This window comes from Elephas maximus, chromosome 13 (assembly GCF_024166365.1).
Source record: "Elephas maximus indicus isolate mEleMax1 chromosome 13, mEleMax1 primary haplotype, whole genome shotgun sequence".
Lineage (NCBI taxonomy): Eukaryota > Metazoa > Chordata > Mammalia > Proboscidea > Elephantidae > Elephas > Elephas maximus.
This window is the reverse complement of record NC_064831.1, coordinates 2,829,760-2,851,065: the sequence shown is the minus strand read 5'-3', so window position 1 is coordinate 2,851,065 and position 21,306 is coordinate 2,829,760.

The following is a 21,306-nucleotide window of genomic DNA, read 5'->3' as shown; positions in this document are numbered from 1 at the left end:
TGTTGTTAGGGTGTTAGTGTTGTTTGTTGTTAGAGGTTTAGGGTTGTTTGTTGTTAGGGGGATAGTGTTGTTTGTTTTTGGGGTGTGAGGGTTTTTTGTTGTTAGTGGGTTAGGGTTGTTTGTTGTTAGTGGGTTAGTATTTTTGGATTTTAGGGGTTAGGATTGTTTGTTGTTTGGGGGTTAGTGTTTGTTGTTAGGGGGTTGGGTTTTTTGTTGTTAGGGTGTTAGTGTTCTTTGATGTTAGGGGTTTAGGGTTGTTTTTTGTTAGGGGGTTAGTGTTGTTTGTTGTTAGGAGGTTAGGGTTGTTTGTTGTTAGGGTGTTAGTGTTGTTTGTTGTTAGGGGGTTAGGTTTGTTTGTTGTTAGGGTGTTAGTGTTGTTTGTTGTTAGTGGGTTAGGGTTGTTTGTTGTTTGGTTCGGGTCGTTTGTTGTTAGGGGGTTAGTGTTTTTTGTTGTTAGGGGTTTCGGGTTGTTTCTTGTTGGGGTTTAGTGGTTTTTGTTGTTAGGGTGTTAGTGTTTATTGTGGTTAGGGGGTTAGTGTTGTTGGTTGTTCGGGGGTTAGGATTGTTTGTTCTTAGGGGGTTAGGGATGTTTGTTGTTTGGGGGTTAGGGTTGTTTGTTGTTACGGGATTAGTGTTGTTTTTTGTTACGGGGTTAGGGTAGTTTCTTGTTGGGGTTTAGTGTTGTTTGTTGTTAGGGGGTTAGTGTTTGTTGTTAGGGGTTTAGGGTTGTTTCTTTTTGGGGTTTAGTGGTTTTTGTTGTTAGGGTGTTAGTGTTGTTTGTTGTTAGGGTGTTAGTGTTTTGTGTTGTTAGGGGGTTAGTGTTGTTTGATGTTAGGGGTTTAGGGTTGTTTGATATTATGGGGTTAGTGTTGTTTGTTGCTAGGGTGTTAGGGTTGTTTGTTGTTAGTGGGTTAGGGTTGTTTGTTGTTAGTGGGTTAGTGTTTTTGGTTTCTAGGGGTTAGTGTTGTTTGTTGTTTGGGTGTTAGTGTTTGTTGTTAGGGGTTTAGGGTTGTTTGTTGTTAGGGTGTTAGTGTTCTTTGATGTTAGGGGTTTAGGGTTGTTTGATGTTAGGGGGTTAGTGTTGTTTGTTGTTAGGGGGTTAGGGTTGTTTGTTGTTAGGGTGTTAGTGTTGTTTGTTGTTAGGGTGTTAGTGTTGTTTGTTGTTAGGGTGTTAGGGTTGTTTGTTGTTAGGGTGTTAGTGTTGTTTGTTGTTAGGGGTTTAGGGTTGTTTGTTGTTAGGGGTTTAAGGTTCTTTCTTGTTGGGGTTTAGTGGTTTTTGTTGTTCGGGTGTTAGTGTTTATTGTGGTTAGGGGGTTAGTGTTGTTGGTTGTTCGGGGGTTAGGATTGTTTGTTTTTAGGGGGTTAGGGTTGTTTGTTGTTTGGGTGTTAGGGTTGTTTGTTGTTACTGGGTTAGTGTTGTTTGTTGTTACGGGGTTAGGGTAGTTTCTTGTTAGGGGTTTAGTGTTGTTTGTTGTTAGGGGGTTAGTGTTTTTTGTTAGGGGTTTAGGGTTGTTTCTTGTTGGGGTTTAGTGGTTTTTGTTGTTAGGGTTTTAGTGTTGTTTGTTGTTAGGGTGTTAGTGTTTTGTGTTGTTAGGGGGTTAGTGTTGTTTGATGTTAGGGGTTTAGGGTTGTTTGTTGTTAGCGGGTTAGGGTTGTTTGCTGTTAGTGGGTTAGGGTTGTTTGTTGTTAGTGGGTTAGTGTTTTTGGATTTTAGGGGTTAGGATTGTTTGTTGTTTGATTGTTAGTGTTTGTTGTTAGGGGGTTAGGGTGGTTTGTTGTTAGGGTGTTAGTGTTCTTTGATGTTAGGGGTTTAGGGTTGATTGTTGTTAGGGGGTTAGTGTTGTTTGTTGTTAGGGTGTTAGTGTTGTTTGTTGTTAGTGGGTTAGGGTTGTTTGTTGTTAGTGGGTTAGTGTTTTTGGTTTTTAGCGGTTAGTGTTGTTTGTTGTTTGGGGGTTAGTGTTTGTTGTTAGGGGGTTAGGGTTGTTTGTTGTTAGGTGTTAGTGTTCTTTGATGTTAGGGGTTTAGGGTTGTTTGTTGTTAGGGCGTAGTGTTGTTTGTTGTTAGGGGGTTAGGGATGTTTGTTGTTAGGGTGTTAGTGTTGTTTGTTGTTAGGGGGTTAGGGTTGTTTGTTTTTAGGGTGTTAGTGTTGTTTGTTGTTAGTGGGTTAGGGTTGTTTGTTGTTTGGTTAGGATTGTTTGTTGTTAGGGGGTTAGTGTTGTTTGTTGTTAGGGGTTTAGGGTTGTTTCTTGTTGGGGTTTAGTGGTTTTTGTTGTTAGGGTGTTAGTGTTTATTGTGGTTAGGGGGTTAGTGTTGTTGGTTGTTCGGGGGTTAGGATTGGTTATTGTTAGGGGGTTAGGGTTGTTTGTTGTTAGTGGGTTAGTGTTTTTGGTTTTTAGGGGTTAGGGTTGTTTGTTGTTTGGGGGTTAGTGTTTGTTGTTAGGGGGTTAGGGTTGTTTGTTGTTCGGGTGTTAGTGTTGTTTGATGTTAGGGGTTTAGGGTTCTTTGTTGTTAGGGGGTTAGTGCTGTTTGTTGTAAGGGGGTTAGGGTTGTTTGTTGTTTGGGGGTTATGGTTGTTTGTTGTTACCGGGTTAGTGTTGTTTGTTGTTACGGGGTTAGGGTACTTTCTTGTTAGGGGTTTAGTGTTGTTTGTTGTTAGGGGGATAGTGTTTGTTATTAGGGGTTTAGGGTTTTTTCTTGTTGGGTTTTAGTGGTTTTTGTTGTTAGGGTGTTAGTGTTGTTTGTTGTGAGGGTGTTAGTGTTGTTTGTTGTTAGGATGTTAGGGTTGTTTGTTGTTAGTGGGTTAGGGTTGTTTGTTGTTAGTGGTTTAGTGTTTTTGGTTTTTAGGGGTTAGGTTTGTTTGTTGTTTGGGGGTTAGTGTTTGTTGTTGGGGGTTAGGGTTGTTTGTTCTTAGGGTGTTAGTGTTCTTTGATGTTAGGGGTTTAGGGTTGTTTGTTGTTGGGGGTTAGTGTTGTTTGTTGTTAGGGGGTTAGGGTTGTTTGTTGTTAGGGTGTTAGTGTTGTTTGTTGTTAGGGGGTTAGGATTGTTTGTTGTTAGGGTGTCAGTGTTGTTTGTTGTTAGTGGGTTAGAGTTTTTTGTTGTTTGGTTAGGGTTGTTTGTTGTTAGGGAGTGGTGTTGTTTGTTGTTAGGGGTTTGGGGTTGTTTCTTGTTGGTGTTTAGTGGTTTCTGTTGTTAGGGTGTTAGTGTTGTTTGTTGTTAGGGTATTAGTGTTTTCTGTTGTTAGGGGGTTAGTGTTGTTTGATGTTAGGGTTTTAGGGTTGTTTGTTGTTAGGGGGTTAGTGTTTTTTGTTGTTAGGGTGTTAGGGTTGTTTGTTGATTTTGGTTATTGTTGTTTGTTGTTAGTGGGTTAGTGTTTTTGGTTTTTAGGAGTTAGGGTTGTTTGTTGCTTGGGGGTTAGTGTTTGTTGTTAGGGGGTTAGTTTTGTTTGTTGATAGGGTGTTACTGTTCTTTGATGTTAGGGGTTTAGGGTTGTTTGTTCTTAGGGGGTTAGGGTTGTTTGTTGTTAGGGGGTTAGGGTTGTTTGTTGTTACGGGGTTAGTGTTGTTTGTTGTTACGGGGTTAGGTTAGTTTCTTGTTAGGGGTTTAGTGTTGTTTGTTGTTAGGGGGTTAGTGTTGTTTGTTGTTAGGGGGTTAGGGTTGTTTGTTGTTAGGGTGTTAGTGTTGTTTGTTGTTAGGGGGTTAGGGTTGTTTGTTCTTAGGGTGTTAGTGTTGTTTGTTGTTAGTGGGTTAGGGTTGTTTGTTGTTTGGTTAGGGTTGTTTGTTGTTAGGGGGTTAGTGTTGTTTGTTGTTAGGGGTTTAGGGTTGTTTCTTGTTGGGGTTTAGTGGTTTTTGTTGTTAGGGTGTTAGTGTTTATTTTGGTAAGGGGGTTAGTGTTGTTGGTTGTTCGGGGGTTAGGATTGTTTGTTGTTAGGGGGTTAGGGTTGTTTGTTGTTTGGGGGTTAGGGTTGTTTGTTGTTACGGGGTTAGTGTTGTTTGTTGTTACGGGGTTAGGGTAGTTTCTTGTTAGGGGTTTAGTGTTGTTTGTTGTTAGGGGGTTAGTGTTTATTGATAGGGGTTCAGGGTTGTTTCTTGTTGGGGTTTATTGGTTTTTGTTGTTAGGGTGTTAGTGTTGTTTGTTGTTAGGGTGTTAGTGTTTTGTGTTGTTAGGGGGTTAGTGTTGTTTGATGTTAGGGGTTTAGGGTTGTTTGGTGTTATGGGGTTAGTGTTGTTTGTTGTTAGGGTGTTAGGGGTGTTTGTTGTTAGGGGGTTAGGGTTGTTTGTTGTTAGGGTGTTAGTGTTGTTTGTTCTTAGTGGGTTAGGGTTGTTTGTTGTTTGGTTAGGGTTGTTTGTTGTTAGGGGGTTAGTGTTGTTTGTTGTTAGGGGGTTAGGGTTGCTTTTTGTTAGGGTGTTAGTGTTGTTTGTTGTTAGGGGTTTAGGGTTGTTTGTTGTTAGGGTGTTAGTGTTGTTTGTTGTCAGTGGGTTAGGTTTGTTTGTTGTTTGGTTAGGGTTGCTTGTTGTTAGGGGGTTAGTGTTGTTTGTTGTTAGGGGTTTAGGGTTGTTTCTTGTTGGGGTTTAGTGGTTTTTGTTGTTAGGGTGTTAGTGTTGTTTGTTGTTAGGGTGTTAGTGTTTTGTGTTGTTAGGGGGTTAGTGTTGTTTGATGTTAGGGGTTTAGGGTTGTTTGTTTTTAGGGGGTTAGTGTTGTTTGTCGTTACGGGGTTACTGTTGTTTGTTGTTAGGGTGTTAGTGTTTTGTGTTGTTAGGGGGTTAGTGTTGTTTGATGTTAGGGGTTTAGGGTTGTTTGTTGTTAGGGGTATAGTGTTGTTTGTTTTTGGGGTGTGAGGGTTTTTTGTTGTTAGTCTGTTAGGGTTGTTTGTTGTTAGTGGGTTAGTGTTTTTGGATTTTAGGGGTTAGGATTGTTTGTTGTTTGGGGGTTAGTGTTTGTTGTTAGGGGGTTAGGGTTTTTTGTTGTTAGGGTGTTAGTGTTCTTTGATGTTAGGGGTTTAGGGTTGTTTTTTGTTAGGGGGTTAGTGTTGTTTGTTGTTAGGAGGTTAGGGTTGTTTGTTGTTAGGGTGTTAGTGTTGTTTGTTGTTAGGGGGTTAGGGTTGTTTGTTGTTAGGGTGTTAGTGTTGTTTGTTGTTAGTGGGTTAGGGTTGTTTGTTGTTTGGTTAGGGTTGTTTGTTGTTAGGGGGTTAGTGTTTTTTGTTGTTAGGGGTTTCGGGTTGTTTCTTGTTGGGGTTTAGTGGTTTTTGTTGTTAGGGTGTTAGTGTTTATTGTGGTTAGGGGGTTAGTGTTGTTGGTTGTTCAGGGGTTAGGATTGTTTGTTCTAAGGGGGTTAGGGATGTTTGTTGTTTGGGGGTTAGGGTTGTTTGTTGTTACGGGATTAGTGTTGTTTTTTGTTACGGGGTTAGGGTAGTTTCTTGTTAGGGGTTTAGTGTTGTTTGTTGTTAGGGGGTTAGTGTTTGTTGTTAGGGGTTTAGGGTTGTTTCTTGTTGGGGTTTAGTGGTTTTTGTTGTTAGGGTGTTAGTGTTGTTTGTTGTTAGGGTGTTAGTGTTTTGTGTTGTTAGGGGGTTAGTGTTGTTTGATGTTAGGGGTTTAGGGTTGTTTGATGTTATGGGGTTAGTGTTGTTTGTTGCTAGGGTGTTAGGGTTGTTTGTTGTTAGTGGGTTAGGGTTGTTTGTTGTTAGTGGGTTAGTGTTTTTGGTTTCTAGGGGTTAGTGTTGTTTGTTGTTTGGGTGTTAGTGTTTGTTGTTAGGGGTTTAGGGTTGTTTGTTGTTAGGGTGTTAGTGTTCTTTGATGTTAGGGGTTTAGGGTTGTTTGATGTTAGGGGTTAGTGTTGTTTGTTGTTAGGGGGTTAGGGTTGTTTGTTGTTAGGGTGTTAGTGTTGTTTGTTGTTAGGGTGTTAGGGTTGTTTGTTGTTAGGGTGTTAGTGTTGTTTGTTGTTAGGGGTTTAGGGTTGTTTGTTGTTAGGGGTTTAAGGTTCTTTCTTGTTGGGGTTTAGTGGTTTTTGTTGTTCGGGTGTTAGTGTTTATTGTGGTTAGGGGGTTAGTGTTGTTGGTTGTTCGGGGGTTAGGATTGTTTGTTTTTAGGGGGTTAGGGTTGTTTGTTGTTTGGGTGTTAGGGTTGTTTGTTGTTACTGGGTTAGTGTTGTTTGTTGTTACGGGGTTAGGGTAGTTTCTTGTTAGGGGTTTAGTGTTGTTTGTTGTTAGGGGGTTAGTGTTTTTTGTTAGGGGTTTAGGGTTGTTTCTTGTTGGGGTTTAGTGGTTTTTGTTGTTAGGGTGTTAGTGTTGTTTGTTCTTAGGGTGTTAGTGTTTTGTGTTGTTAGTGGGTTAGTGTTGTTTGATGTTAGGGGTTTAGGGTTGTTTGATGTTATGAGGTTAGTGTAGTTTCTTGTTAGGGTGTTAGGGTTGTTTGTTGTTAGTGGCTTAGGGTTGTTTGTTGTTCGTGGGTTAGGGTTGTTTTTTGTTAGGGTGTTAGTGTTGTTTGTTGTTAGTGGGTTAGAGTTTTTTGCTGTTTGGTTAGGGTTGTTTGTTGTTAGGGAGTGGTGTTGTTTGTTGTTAGGGGTTTAGGGTTGTTTCTTGTTGGGGTTTAGTGGTTTTTGTTGTTAGGGTGTTAGTGTTGTTTGTTGTTAGGGTGTTAGTGTCTTGTGTTGTTAGTGGGTTAGTGTTGTTAGATGTTAGGGTGTTAGTGTTGTTTGTTGTTAGGGGGTTAGTGTTGTTTGTTGTTAGGGGGTTAGGGTTGTTTGTTGTTAGGGTGTTAGTGTTGTTTGTTGTTAGGGGTTAGGGTTGTTTGTTCTTAGGGTGTTAGTGTTGTTTGTTGTTAGTGGGTTAGGGTTGTTTGTTGTTTGGTTAGGGTTGTTTGTTGTTAGGGGGTTAGTGTTGTTTGTTGTTAGGGGTTTAGGGTTGTTTCTTGTTGGGGTTTAGTGGTTTTTGTTGTTAGGGTGTTAGTGTTTATTGTGGTTAGGGGGTTAGTGTTGTTGGTTGTTCGGGGGTTAGGATTGTTTGTTGTTAGGGGGTTAGGGTTGTTTGTTGTTTGGGGGTTAGGGTTGTTTGTTGTTACGGGCTTAGTGTTGTTTGTTGTTACGGGGTTAGGGTAGTTTCTTGTTAGGGGTTTAGTGTTGTTTGTTGTTAGGGGGTTAGTGTTTATTGATAGGGGTTCAGGGTTGTTTCTTGTTGGGGTTTATTGGTTTTTGTTGTTAGGGTGTTAGTGTTGTTTGTTGTTAGGGTGTTAGTGTTTTGTGTTGTTAGGGGGTTAGTGTTGTTTGATGTTAGGGGTTTAGGGTTGTTTGGTGTTATGGGGTTAGTGTTGTTTGTTGTTAGGGTGTTAGGGTTGTTTGTTGTTAGGGGGTTAGGGTTGTTTTTTGTTAGGGTGTTAGTGTTGTTTGTTGTTAGTGGGTTAGGGTTGTTTGTTGTTTGGTTAGGGTTGTTTGTTGTTAGGGGGTTAGTGTTGTTTGTTGTTAGGGGGTTAGGGTTGCTTTTTGTTAGGGTGTTAGTGTTGTTTGTTGTTAGGGGTTTAGGGCTGTTTGTTGTTAGGGTGTTAGTGTTGTTTGTTGTCAGTGGGTTAGGTTTGTTTGTTGTTTGGTTAGGGTTGCTTGTTGTTAGGGGGTTAGTGTTGTTTGTTGTTAGGGGTTTAGGGTTGTTTCTTGTTGGAGTTTAGTGGTTTTTGTTGTTCGGGTGTTAGTGTTTATTGTGGTTAGGGGGTTAGTGTTGTTGGTTGTTCGGGGGTTAGGATTGTTTGTTGTTAGGGGGTTAGGGTTGTTTGTTGTTAGGGGGTTAGTGTTGTTTGTTGTTTGGGGGTTAGAGTTGTTTGTTGTTACCGCGTTAGTGTTGTTTGTTGTTACGGGGTTAGGGTAGTTTCTTGTTAGGGGTTTAGTGTTGTTTGTTCTTAGGGGGTTAGGGTTTTTTGTTAGGGGTTTAGGGTTGTTTCTTGTTGGGGTTTAGTGGTTTTTGTTGTTAGGGTGTTAGTGTTGTTTGTTGTTAGGGTGTTAGTGTTTTGTGTTGTTAGGGGGTTAGTGTTGTTTGATGTTAGGGGTTTAGGGTTGTTTGATGTTATGGGGTTAGTGTTGTTTGTTGCTAGGGTGTTAGGGTTGTTTGTTGTTAGTGGGTTAGGGTTGTTTGTTGTTAGTGGGTTAGTGTTTTTGGTTTCTAGGGGTTAGTGTTGTTTGTTGTTTGGGTGTTAGTGTTTGTTGTTAGGGGTTTAGGGTTGTTTGTTGTTAGGGTGTTAGTGTTCTTTGATGTTAGGGGTTTAGGGTTGTTTGATGTTAGGGGGTTAGTGTTGTTTGTTGTTAGGGGGTTAGGGTTGTTTGTTGTTAGGGTGTTAGTGTTGTTTGTTGTTAGGGTGTTAGGGTTGTTTGTTGTTAGGGTGTTAGTGTTGTTTGTTGTTAGGGGTTTAGGGTTGTTTGTTGTTAGGGGTTTAAGGTTCTTTCTTGTTGGGGTTTAGTGGTTTTTGTTGTTCGGTTGTTAGTGTTTATTGTGGTTAGGGGGTTAGTGTTGTTGTTTGTTCGGGGGTTAGGATTGTTTGTTTTTAGGGGGTTAGGGTTGTTTGTTGTTTGGGTGTTAGGGTTGTTTGTTGTTACTGGGTTAGTGTTGTTTGTTGTTACGGGGTTAGGGTAGTTTCTTGTTAGGGGTTTAGTGTTGTTTGTTGTTAGGGGGTTAGTGTTTTTTGTTAGGGGTTTAGGGTTGTTTCTTGTTGGGGTTTAGTGGTTTTTGTTGTTAGGGTGTTAGTGTTGTTTGTTCTTAGGGTGTTAGTGTTTTGTGTTGTTAGGGGGTTAGTGTTGTTTGATGTTAGGGGTTTAGGGTTGTTTGTTTTTAGGGGGTTAGTGTTGTTTGTCGTTACGGGGTTACTGTTGTTTGTTGTTAGGGTGTTAGTGTTTTGTGTTGTTAGGGGGTTAGTGTTGTTTGATGTTAGGGGTTTAGGGTTGTTTGTTGTTAGGGGGATAGTGTTGTTTGTTTTTGGGGTGTGAGGGTTTTTTGTTGTTAGTGGGTTAGGGTTGTTTGTTGTTAGTGGGTTAGTGTTTTTGGATTTTAGGGGTTAGGATTGTTTGTTGTTTGGGGGTTAGTGTTTGTTGTTAGGGGGTTGGGTTTTTTGTTGTTAGGGTGTTAGTGTTCTTTGATGTTAGGGGTTTAGGGTTGTTTTTTGTTAGGGGGTTAGTGTTGTTTGTTGTTAGGAGGTTAGGGTTGTTTGTTGTTAGGGTGTTAGTGTTGTTTGTTGTTAGGGGGTTAGGGTTGTTTGTTGTTAGGGTGTTAGTATTGTTTGTTGTTAGTGGGTTAGGGTTGTTTGTTGTTAGGGGTTTCGGGTTGTTTCTTGTTGGGGTTTAGTGGTTTTTGTTGTTAGGGTGTTAGTGTTTATTGTGGTTAGGGGGTTAGTGTTGTTGGTTGTTCGGGGGTTAGGATTGTTTGTTCTTAGGGGGTTAGGGATGTTTGTTGTTTGGGGGTTAGGGTTGTTTGTTGTTACGGGATTAGTGTTGTTTTTTGTTACGGGGTTAGGGTAGTTTCTTGTTAGGGGTTTAGTGTTGTTTGTTGTTAGGGGGTTAGTGTTTGTTGTTAGGGGTTTAGGGTTGTTTCTTGTTGGGGTTTAGTGGTTTTTGTTGTTAGGGTGTTAGTGTTGTTTGTTGTTAGGGTGTTAGAGTTTTGTGTTGTTAGGGGGTTAGTGTTGTTTGATGTTAGGGGTTTAGGGTTGTTTGATGTTATGGGGTTAGTGTTGTTTGTTGCTAGGGTGTTAGGGTTGTTTGTTGTTAGTGGGTTAGGGTTGTTTGTTGTTAGTGGGTTAGTGTTTTTGGTTTCTAGGGGTTAGTGTTGTTTGTTGTTTGGGTGTTAGTGTTTGTTGTTAGGGGTTTAGGTTTTTTGTTGTTAGGGTGTTAGTGTTCTTTGATGTTAGGGGTTTAGGGTTGTTTTTTGTTAGGGGGTTAGTGTTGTTTGTTGTTAGGAGGTTAGGGTTGTTTGTTGTTAGGGTGTTAGTGTTGTTTGTTGTTAGGGGGTTAGGGTTGTTTGTTGCTAGGGTGTTAGGGTTGTTTGTTGTTAGTGGGTTACGGTTGTTTGTTGTTAGTGGGTTAGTGTTTTTGGTTTCTAGGGGTTAGTGTTGTTTGTTGTTTGGGTGTTAGTGTTTGTTGTTAGGGGTTTAGGGTTGTTTGTTGTTAGGGTGTTAGTGTTCTTTGATGTTAGGGGTTTAGGGTTGTTTGATGTTAGGGGTTAGTGTTGTTTGTTGTTAGGGGGTTAGGGTTGTTTGTTGTTAGGGTGTTAGTGTTGTTTGTTGTTAGGGTGTTAGGGTTGTTTGTTGTTAGGGTGTTAGTGTTGTTTGTTGTTAGTGGGTTAGGGTTGTTTGTTGGTTGGTTCGGGTCGTTTGTTGTTAGGGGGTTAGTGTTTTTTGTTGTTAGGGGTTTAGGGTTGTTTCTTGTTGGGGTTTAGTGGTTTTTGTTGTTAGGGTGTTAGTGTTTATTGTGGTTAGGGGGTTAGTGTTGTTGGTTGTTCGGGGGTTAGGATTGTTTGTTCTTAGGGGGTTAGGGATGTTTGTTGTTAGGGTGTTAGTGTTGTTTGTTGTTAGGGTGTTAGGGTTGTTTGTTGTTAGGGTGTTAGTGTTGTTTGTTGTTAGGGGTTTAGGGTTGTTTGTTGTTAGGGGTTTAAGGTTCTTTCTTGTTGGGGTTTAGTGGTTTTTGTTGTTCGGGTGTTAGTGTTTATTGTGGTTAGGGGGTTAGTGTTGTTGGTTGTTCGGGGGTTAGGATTGTTTGTTTTTAGGGGGTTAGGGTTGTTTGTTGTTTGGGTGTTAGGGTTGTTTGTTGTTACTGGGTTAGTGTTGTTTGTTGTTACGGGGTTAGGGTAGTTTCTTGTTAGGGGTTTAGTGTTGTTTGTTGTTAGGGGGTTAGTGTTTTTTGTTAGGGGTTTAGGGTTGTTTCTTGTTGGGGTTTAGTGGTTTTTGTTGTTAGGGTGTTAGTGTTGTTTGTTCTTAGGGTGTTAGTGTTTTGTGTTGTTAGTGGGTTAGTGTTGTTTGATGTTAGGGGTTTAGGGTTGTTTGATGTTATGAGGTTAGTGTAGTTTCTTGTTAGGGTGTTAGGGTTGTTTGTTGTTAGTGGCTTAGGGTTGTTTGTTGTTCGTGGGTTAGGGTTGTTTTTTGTTAGGGTGTTAGGGTTGTTTGTTGTTAGTGGGTTAGAGTTTTTTGCTGTTTGGTTAGGGTTGTTTGTTGTTAGGGAGTGGTGTTGTTTGTTGTTAGGGGTTTAGGGTTGTTTCTTGTTGGGGTTTAGTGGTTTTTGTTGTTAGGGTGTTAGTGTTGTTTGTTGTTAGGGTGTTAGTGTCTTGTGTTGTTAGTGGGTTAGTGTTGTTAGATGTTAGGGTGTTAGTGTTGTTTGTTGTTAGGGGGTTAGTGTTGTTTGTTGTTAGGGGGTTAGGGTTGTTTGTTGTTAGGGTGTTAGTGTTGTTTGTTGTTAGGGGTTAGGGTTGTTTGTTCTTAGGGTGTTAGTGTTGTTTGTTGTTAGTGGGTTAGGGTTGTTTGTTGTTTGGTTAGGGTTGTTTGTTGTTAGGGGGTTAGTGTTGTTTGTTGTTAGGGGTTTAGGGTTGTTTCTTGTTGGGGTTTAGTGGTTTTTGTTGTTAGGGTGTTAGTGTTTATTTTGGTTAGGGGGTTAGTGTTGTTGGTTGTTCGGGGGTTAGGATTGTTTGTTGTTAGGGGGTTAGGGTTGTTTGTTGTTTGGGGGTTAGGGTTGTTTGTTGTTACGGGGTTAGTGTTGTTTGTTGTTACGGGGTTAGGGTAGTTTCTTGTTAGGGGTTTAGTGTTGTTTGTTGTTAGGGGGTTAGTGTTTCTTGATAGGGGTTCAGGGTTGTTTCTTGTTGGGGTTTATTGGTTTTTGTTGTTAGGGTGTTAGTGTTGTTTGTTGTTAGGGTGTTAGTGTTTTGTGTTGTTAGGGGGTTAGTGTTGTTTGATGTTAGGGGTTTAGGGTTGTTTGGTGTTATGGGGTTAGTGTTGTTTGTTGTTAGGGTGTTAGGGTTGTTTGTTGTTAGGGGGTTAGGGTTGTTTTTTGTTAGGGTGTTAGTGTTGTTTGTTGTTAGTGGGTTAGGGTTGTTTGTTGTTTGGTTAGGGTTGTTTGTTGTTAGGGGGTTAGTGTTGTTTGTTGTTAGGGGGTTAGGGTTGCTTTTTGTTAGGGTGTTAGTGTTGTTTGTTGTTAGGGGTTTAGGGTTGTTTGTTGTTAGGGTGTTAGTGTTGTTTGTTGTCAGTGGGTTAGGTTTGTTTGTTGTTTGGTTAGGGTTGCTTGTTGTTAGGGGGTTAGTGTTGTTTGTTGTTAGGGGTTTAGGGTTGTTTCTTGTTGGAGTTTAGTGGTTTTTGTTGTTCGGGTGTTAGTGTTTATTGTGGTTAGGGGGTTAGTGTGGTTGGTTGTTCGGGGGTTAGGATTGTTTGTTGTTAGGGGGTTAGGGTTGTTTGTTGTTAGGGGGTTAGTGTTGTTTGTTGTTTGGGGGTTAGAGTTGTTTGTTGTTATCGCGTTAGTGTTGTTTGTTGTTACGGGGTTAGGGTAGTTTCTTGTTAGGGGTTTAGTGTTGTTTGTTCTTAGGGGGTTAGGGTTTTTTGTTAGGGGTTTAGGGTTGTTTCTTGTTGGGGTTTAGTGGTTTTTGTTGTTAGGGTGTTAGTGTTGTTTGTTGTTAGGGTGTTAGTGTTTTGTGTTGTTAGGGGGTTAGTGTTGTTTGATGTTAGGGGTTTAGGGTTGTTTGATGTTATGGGGTTAGTGTTGTTTGTTGCTAGGGTGTTAGGGTTGTTTGTTGTTAGTGGGTTAGGGTTGTTTGTTGTTAGTGGGTTAGTGTTTTTGGTTTCTAGGGGTTAGTGTTGTTTGTTGTTTGGGTGTTAGTGTTTGTTGTTAGGGGTTTAGGGTTGTTTGTTGTTAGGGTGTTAGTGTTCTTTGATGTTAGGGGTTTAGGGTTGTTTGATGTTAGGGGTTAGTGTTGTTTGTTGTTAGGGGGTTAGGGTTGTTTGTTGTTAGGGTGTTAGTGTTGTTTGTTGTTAGGGTGTTAGGGTTGTTTGTTGTTAGGGTGTTAGTGTTGTTTGTTGTTAGGGGTTTAGGGTTGTTTGTTGTTAGGGGTTTAAGGTTCTTTCTTGTTGGGGTTTAGTGGTTTTTGTTGTTCGGGTGTTAGTGTTTATTGTGGTTAGGGGGTTAGTGTTGTTGGTTGTTCGGGGGTTAGGATTGTTTGTTTTTAGGGGGTTAGGGTTGTTTGTTGTTTGGGTGTTAGGGTTGTTTGTTGTTACTGGGTTAGTGTTGTTTGTTGTTACGGGGTTAGGGTAGTTTCTTGTTAGGGGTTTAGTGTTGTTTGTTGTTAGGGGGTTAGTGTTTTTTGTTAGGGGTTTAGGGTTGTTTCTTGTTGGGGTTTAGTGGTTTTTGTTGTTAGGGTGTTAGTGTTGTTTGTTCTTAGGGTGTTAGTGTTTTGTGTTGTTAGTGGGTTAGTGTTGTTTGATGTTAGGGGTTTAGGGTTGTTTGATGTTATGAGGTTAGTGTAGTTTCTTGTTAGGGTGTTAGGGTTGTTTGTTGTTAGTGGCTTAGGGTTGTTTGTTGTTCGTGGGTTAGGGTTGTTTTTTGTTAGGGTGTTAGTGTTGTTTGTTGTTAGTGGGTTAGAGTTTTTTGCTGTTTGGTTAGGGTTGTTTGTTGTTAGGGAGTGGTGTTGTTTGTTGTTAGGGGTTTAGGGTTGTTTCTTGTTGGGGTTTAGTGGTTTTTGTTGTTAGGGTGTTAGTGTTGTTTGTTGTTAGGGTGTTAGTGTCTTGTGTTGTTAGTGGGTTAGTGTTGTTAGATGTTAGGGTGTTAGTGTTGTTTGTTGTTAGGGGGTTAGTGTTGTTTGTTGTTAGGGGGTTAGGGTTGTTTGTTGTTAGGGTGTTAGTGTTGTTTGTTGTTAGGGGTTAGGGTTGTTTGTTCTTAGGGTGTTAGTGTTGTTTGTTGTTAGTGGGTTAGGGTTGTTTGTTGTTTGGTTAGGGTTGTTTGTTGTTAGGGGGTTAGTGTTGTTTGTTGTTAGGGGTTTAGGGTTGTTTCTTGTTGGGGTTTAGTGGTTTTTGTTGTTAGGGTGTTAGTGTTTATTGTGGTTAGGGGGTTAGTGTTGTTGGTTGTTCGGGGGTTAGGATTGTTTGTTGTTAGGGGGTTAGGGTTGTTTGTTGTTTGGGGGTTAGGGTTGTTTGTTGTTACGGGCTTAGTGTTGTTTGTTGTTACGGGGTTAGGGTAGTTTCTTGTTAGGGGTTTAGTGTTGTTTGTTGTTAGGGGGTTAGTGTTTATTGATAGGGGTTCAGGGTTGTTTCTTGTTGGGGTTTATTGGTTTTTGTTGTTAGGGTGTTAGTGTTGTTTGTTGTTAGGGTGTTAGTGTTTTGTGTTGTTAGGGGGTTAGTGTTGTTTGATGTTAGGGGTTTAGGGTTGTTTGGTGTTATGGGGTTAGTGTTGTTTGTTGTTAGGGTGTTAGGGTTGTTTGTTGTTAGGGGGTTAGGGTTGTTTTTTGTTAGGGTGTTAGTGTTGTTTGTTGTTAGTGGGTTAGGGTTGTTTGTTGTTTGGTTAGGGTTGTTTGTTGTTAGGGGGTTAGTGTTGTTTGTTGTTAGGGGGTTAGGGTTGCTTTTTGTTAGGGTGTTAGTGTTGTTTGTTGTTAGGGGTTTAGGGCTGTTTGTTGTTAGGGTGTTAGTGTTGTTTGTTGTCAGTGGGTTAGGTTTGTTTGTTGTTTGGTTAGGGTTGCTTGTTGTTAGGGGGTTAGTGTTGTTTGTTGTTAGGGGTTTAGGGTTGTTTCTTGTTGGAGTTTAGTGGTTTTTGTTGTTCGGGTGTTAGTGTTTATTGTGGTTAGGGGGTTAGTGTTGTTGGTTGTTCGGGGGTTAGGATTGTTTGTTGTTAGGGGGTTAGGGTTGTTTGTTGTTAGGGGGTTAGTGTTGTTTGTTGTTTGGGGGTTAGAGTTGTTTGTTGTTACCGCGTTAGTGTTGTTTGTTGTTACGGGGTTAGGGTAGTTTCTTGTTAGGGGTTTAGTGTTGTTTGTTCTTAGGGGGTTAGGGTTTTTTGTTAGGGGTTTAGGGTTGTTTCTTGTTGGGGTTTAGTGGTTTTTGTTGTTAGGGTGTTAGTGTTGTTTGTTGTTAGGGTGTTAGTGTTTTGTGTTGTTAGGGGGTTAGTGTTGTTTGATGTTAGGGGTTTAGGGTTGTTTGATGTTATGGGGTTAGTGTTGTTTGTTGCTAGGGTGTTAGGGTTGTTTGTTGTTAGTGGGTTAGGGTTGTTTGTTGTTAGTGGGTTAGTGTTTTTGGTTTCTAGGGGTTAGTGTTGTTTGTTGTTTGGGTGTTAGTGTTTGTTGTTAGGGGTTTAGGGTTGTTTGTTGTTAGGGTGTTAGTGTTCTTTGATGTTAGGGGTTTAGGGTTGTTTGATGTTAGGGGGTTAGTGTTGTTTGTTGTTAGGGGGTTAGGGTTGTTTGTTGTTAGGGTGTTAGTGTTGTTTGTTGTTAGGGTGTTAGGGTTGTTTGTTGTTAGGGTGTTAGTGTTGTTTGTTGTTAGGGGTTTAGGGTTGTTTGTTGTTAGGGGTTTAAGGTTCTTTCTTGTTGGGGTTTAGTGGTTTTTGTTGTTCGGTTGTTAGTGTTTATTGTGGTTAGGGGGTTAGTGTTGTTGTTTGTTCGGGGGTTAGGATTGTTTGTTTTTAGGGGGTTAGGGTTGTTTGTTGTTTGGGTGTTAGGGTTGTTTGTTGTTACTGGGTTAGTGTTGTTTGTTGTTACGGGGTTAGGGTAGTTTCTTGTTAGGGGTTTAGTGTTGTTTGTTGTTAGGGGGTTAGTGTTTTTTGTTAGGGGTTTAGGGTTGTTTCTTGTTGGGGTTTAGTGGTTTTTGTTGTTAGGGTGTTAGTGTTGTTTGTTCTTAGGGTGTTAGTGTTTTGTGTTGTTAGGGGGTTAGTGTTGTTTGATGTTAGGGGTTTAGGGTTGTTTGTTTTTAGGGGGTTAGTGTTGTTTGTCGTTACGGGGTTACTGTTGTTTGTTGTTAGGGTGTTAGTGTTTTGTGTTGTTAGGGGGTTAGTGTTGTTTGATGTTAGGGGTTTAGGGTTGTTTGTTGTTAGGGGGATAGTGTTGTTTGTTTTTGGGGTGTGAGGGTTTTTTGTTGTTAGTGGGTTAGGGTTGTTTGTTGTTAGTGGGTTAGTGTTTTTGGATTTTAGGGGTTAGGATTGTTTGTTGTTTGGGGGTTAGTGTTTGTTGTTAGGGGGTTGGGTTTTTTGTTGTTAGGGTGTTAGTGTTCTTTGATGTTAGGGGTTTAGGGTTGTTTTTTGTTAGGGGGTTAGTGTTGTTTGTTGTTAGGAGGTTAGGGTTGTTTGTTGTTAGGGTGTTAGTGTTGTTTGTTGTTAGGGGGTTAGGGTTGTTTGTTGTTAGGGTGTTAGTATTGTTTGTTGTTAGTGGGTTAGGGTTGTTTGTTGTTAGGGGTTTCGGGTTGTTTCTTGTTGGGGTTTAGTGGTTTTTGTTGTTAGGGTGTTAGTGTTTATTGTGGTTAGGGGGTTAGTGTTGTTGGTTGTTCGGGGGTTAGGATTGTTTGTTCTTAGGGGGTTAGGGATGTTTGTTGTTTGGGGGTTAGGGTTGTTTGTTGTTACGGGATTAGTGTTGTTTTTTGTTACGGGGTTAGGGTAGTTTCTTGTTAGGGGTTTAGTGTTGTTTGTTGTTAGGGGGTTAGTGTTTGTTGTTAGGGGTTTAGGGTTGTTTCTTGTTGGGGTTTAGTGGTTTTTGTTGTTAGGGTGTTAGTGTTGTTTGTTGTTAGGGTGTTAGAGTTTTGTGTTGTTAGGGGGTTAGTGTTGTTTGATGTTAGGGGTTTAGGGTTGTTTGATGTTATGGGGTTAGTGTTGTTTGTTGCTAGGGTGTTAGGGTTGTTTGTTGTTAGTGGGTTAGGGTTGTTTGTTGTTAGTGGGTTAGTGTTTTTGGTTTCTAGGGGTTAGTGTTGTTTGTTGTTTGGGTGTTAGTGTTTGTTGTTAGGGGTTTAGGTTTTTTGTTGTTAGGGTGTTAGTGTTCTTTGATGTTAGGGGTTTAGGGTTGTTTTTTGTTAGGGGGTTAGTGTTGTTTGTTGTTAGGAGGTTAGGGTTGTTTGTTGTTAGGGTGTTAGTGTTGTTTGTTGTTAGGGGGTTAGGGTTGTTTGTTGCTAGGGTGTTAGGGTTGTTTGTTGTTAGTGGGTTACGGTTGTTTGTTGTTAGTGGGTTAGTGTTTTTGGTTTCTAGGGGTTAGTGTTGTTTGTTGTTTGGGTGTTAGTGTTTGTTGTTAGGGGTTTAGGGTTGTTTGTTGTTAGGGTGTTAGTGTTCTTTGATGTTAGGGGTTTAGGGTTGTTTGATGTTAGGGGTTAGTGTTGTTTGTTGTTAGGGGGTTAGGGTTGTTTGTTGTTAGGGTGTTAGTGTTGTTTGTTGTTAGGGTGTTAGGGTTGTTTGTTGTTAGGGTGTTAGTGTTGTTTGTTGTTAGTGGGTTAGGGTTGTTTGTTGGTTGGTTCGGGTCGTTTGTTGTTAGGGGGTTAGTGTTTTTTGTTGTTAGGGGTTTAGGGTTGTTTCTTGTTGGGGTTTAGTGGTTTTTGTTGTTAGGGTGTTAGTGTTTATTGTGGTTAGGGGGTTAGTGTTGTTGGTTGTTCGGGGGTTAGGATTGTTTGTTCTTAGGGGGTTAGGGATGTTTGTTGTTAGGGTGTTAGTGTTGTTTGTTGTTAGGGTGTTAGGGTTGTTTGTTGTTAGGGTGTTAGTGTTGTTTGTTGTTAGGGGTTTAGGGTTGTTTGTTGTTAGGGGTTTAAGGTTCTTTCTTGTTGGGGTTTAGTGGTTTTTGTTGTTCGGGTGTTAGTGTTTATTGTGGTTAGGGGGTTAGTGTTGTTGGTTGTTCGGGGGTTAGGATTGTTTGTTTTTAGGGGGTTAGGGTTGTTTGTTGTTTGGGTGTTAGGGTTGTTTGTTGTTACTGGGTTAGTGTTGTTTGTTGTTACGGGGTTAGGGTAGTTTCTTGTTAGGGGTTTAGTGTTGTTTGTTGTTAGGGGGTTAGTGTTTTTTGTTAGGGGTTTAGGGTTGTTTCTTGTTGGGGTTTAGTGGTTTTTGTTGTTAGGGTGTTAGTGTTGTTTGTTCTTAGGGTGTTAGTGTTTTGTGTTGTTAGTGGGTTAGTGTTGTTTGATGTTAGGGGTTTAGGGTTGTTTGATGTTATGAGGTTAGTGTAGTTTCTTGTTAGGGTGTTAGGGTTGTTTGTTGTTAGTGGCTTAGGGTTGTTTGTTGTTCGTGGGTTAGGGTTGTTTTTTGTTAGGGTGTTAGGGTTGTTTGTTGTTAGTGGGTTAGAGTTTTTTGCTGTTTGGTTAGGGTTGTTTGTTGTTAGGGAGTGGTGTTGTTTGTTGTTAGGGGTTTAGGGTTGTTTCTTGTTGGGGTTTAGTGGTTTTTGTTGTTAGGGTGTTAGTGTTGTTTGTTGTTAGGGTGTTAGTGTCTTGTGTTGTTAGTGGGTTAGTGTTGTTAGATGTTAGGGTGTTAGTGTTGTTTGTTGTTAGGGGGTTAGTGTTGTTTGTTGTTAGGGGGTTAGGGTTGTTTGTTGTTAGGGTGTTAGTGTTGTTTGTTGTTAGGGGTTAGGGTTGTTTGTTCTTAGGGTGTTAGTGTTGTTTGTTGTTAGTGGGTTAGGGTTGTTTGTTGTTTGGTTAGGGTTGTTTGTTGTTAGGGGGTTAGTGTTGTTTGTTGTTAGGGGTTTAGGGTTGTTTCTTGTTGGGGTTTAGTGGTTTTTGTTGTTAGGGTGTTAGTGTTTATTTTGGTTAGGGGGTTAGTGTTGTTGGTTGTTCGGGGGTTAGGATTGTTTGTTGTTAGGGGGTTAGGGTTGTTTGTTGTTTGGGGGTTAGGGTTGTTTGTTGTTACGGGGTTAGTGTTGTTTGTTGTTACGGGGTTAGGGTAGTTTCTTGTTAGGGGTTTAGTGTTGTTTGTTGTTAGGGGGTTAGTGTTTCTTGATAGGGGTTCAGGGTTGTTTCTTGTTGGGGTTTATTGGTTTTTGTTGTTAGGGTGTTAGTGTTGTTTGTTGTTAGGGTGTTAGTGTTTTGTGTTGTTAGGGGGTTAGTGTTGTTTGATGTTAGGGGTTTAGGGTTGTTTGGTGTTATGGGGTTAGTGTTGTTTGTTGTTAGGGTGTTAGGGTTGTTTGTTGTTAGGGGGTTAGGGTTGTTTTTTGTTAGGGTGTTAGTGTTGTTTGTTGTTAGTGGGTTAGGGTTGTTTGTTGTTTGGTTAGGGTTGTTTGTTGTTAGGGGGTTAGTGTTGTTTGTTGTTAGGGGGTTAGGGTTGCTTTTTGTTAGGGTGTTAGTGTTGTTTGTTGTTAGGGGTTTAGGGTTGTTTGTTGTTAGGGTGTTAGTGTTGTTTGTTGTCAGTGGGTTAGGTTTGTTTGTTGTTTGGTTAGGGTTGCTTGTTGTTAGGGGGTTAGTGTTGTTTGTTGTTAGGGGTTTAGGGTTGTTTCTTGTTGGAGTTTAGTGGTTTTTGTTGTTCGGGTGTTAGTGTTTATTGTGGTTAGGGGGTTAGTGTGGTTGGTTGTTCGGGGGTTAGGATTGTTTGTTGTTAGGGGGTTAGGGTTGTTTGTTGTTAGGGGGTTAGTGTTGTTTGTTGTTTGGGGGTTAGAGTTGTTTGTTGTTATCGCGTTAGTGTTGTTTGTTGTTACGGGGTTAGGGTAGTTTCTTGTTAGGGGTTTAGTGTTGTTTGTTCTTAGGGGGTTAGGGTTTTTTGTTAGGGGTTTAGGGTTGTTTCTTGTTGGGGTTTAGTGGTTTTTGTTGTTAGGGTGTTAGTGTTGTTTGTTGTTAGGGTGTTAGTGTTTTGTGTTGTTAGGGGGTTAGTGTTGTTTGATGTTAGGGGTTTAGGGTTGTTTGATGTTATGGGGTTAGTGTTGTTTGTTGCTAGGGTGTTAGGGTTGTTTGTTGTTAGTGGGTTAGGGTTGTTTGTTGTTAGTGGGTTAGTGTTTTTGGTTTCTAGGGGTTAGTGTTGTTTGTTGTTTGGGTGTTAGTGTTTGTTGTTAGGGGTTTAGGGTTGTTTGTTGTTAGGGTGTTAGTGTTCTTTGATGTTAGGGGTTTAGGGTTGTTTGATGTTAGGGGGTTAGTGTTGTTTGTTGTTAGGGGGTTAGGGTTGTTTGTTGTTAGGGTGTTAGTGTTGTTTGTTGTTAGGGTGTTAGGGTTGTTTGTTGTTAGGGTGTTAGTGTTGTTTGTTGTTAGGGGTTTAGGGTTGTTTGTTGTTAGGGGTTTAAGGTTCTTTCTTGTTGGGGTTTAGTGGTTTTTGTTGTTCGGTTGTTAGTGTTTATTGTGGTTAGGGGGTTAGTGTTGTTGTTTGTTCGGGGGTTAGGATTGTTTGTTTTTAGGGGGTTAGGGTTGTTTGTTGTTTGGGTGTTAGGGTTGTTTGTTGTTACTGGGTTAGTGTTGTTTGTTGTTACGGGGTTAGGGTAGTTTCTTGTTAGGGGTTTAGTGTTGTTTGTTGTTAGGGGGTTAGTGTTTTTTGTCAGGAGTTTAGGGTTGTTTCTTGTTGGGGTTTAGTGGTTTTTGTTGTTAGGGTGTTAGTGTTGTTTGTTCTTAGGGTGTTAGTGTTTTGTGTTGTTAGGGGGTTAGTGTTGTTTGATGTTAGGGGTTTAGGGTTGTTTGTTTTTAGGGGGTTAGTGTTGTTTGTCGTTACGGGGTTACTGTTGTTTGTTGTTAGGGTGTTAGTGTTGTTTGTTGTTAGGGGGTTAGGATTGTTTGTTGTTAGGGTGTCAGTGTTGTTTGTTGTTAGTGGGTTAAAGTTTTTTGTTGTTTGGTTAGGGTTGTTTGTTGTTAGGGAGTGGTGTTGTTTGTTGTTAGGGGTTTGGGGTTGTTTCTTGTTGGTGTTTAGTGGTTTTTGTTGTTAGGGTGTTAGTGTTGTTTGTTTTTAGGGTATTAGTGTTTTGTGTTGTTAGGGGGTTAGTGTTGTTTGATGTTAGGGGTTTAGGGTTGTTTGTTGTTAGGGGGATAGTGTTGTTTGTTTTTGGGGTGTGAGGGTTTTTTGTTGTTAGTGGGTTAGGGTTGTTTGTTGTTAGTGGGTTAGTGTTTTTGGATTTTAGGGGTTAGGATTGTTTGTTGTTTGGGGGTTAGTGTTTGTTGTTAGGGGGTTGGGTTTTTTGTTGTTAGGGTGTTAGTGTTCTTTGATGTTAGGGGTTTAGGGTTGTTTTTTGTTAGGGGGTTAGTGTTGTTTGTTGTTAGGAGGTTAGGGTTGTTTGTTGTTAGGGTGTTAGTGTTGTTTGTTGTTAGGGGGTTAGGGTTGTTTGTTGTTAGGGTGTTAGTGTTGTTTGTTGTTAGTGGGTTAGGGTTGTTTGTTGTTAGGGGTTTCGGGTTGTTTCTTGTTGGGGTTTAGTGGTTTTTGTTGTTAGGGTGTTAGTGTTTATTGTGGTTAGGGGGTTAGTGTTGTTGGTTGTTCGG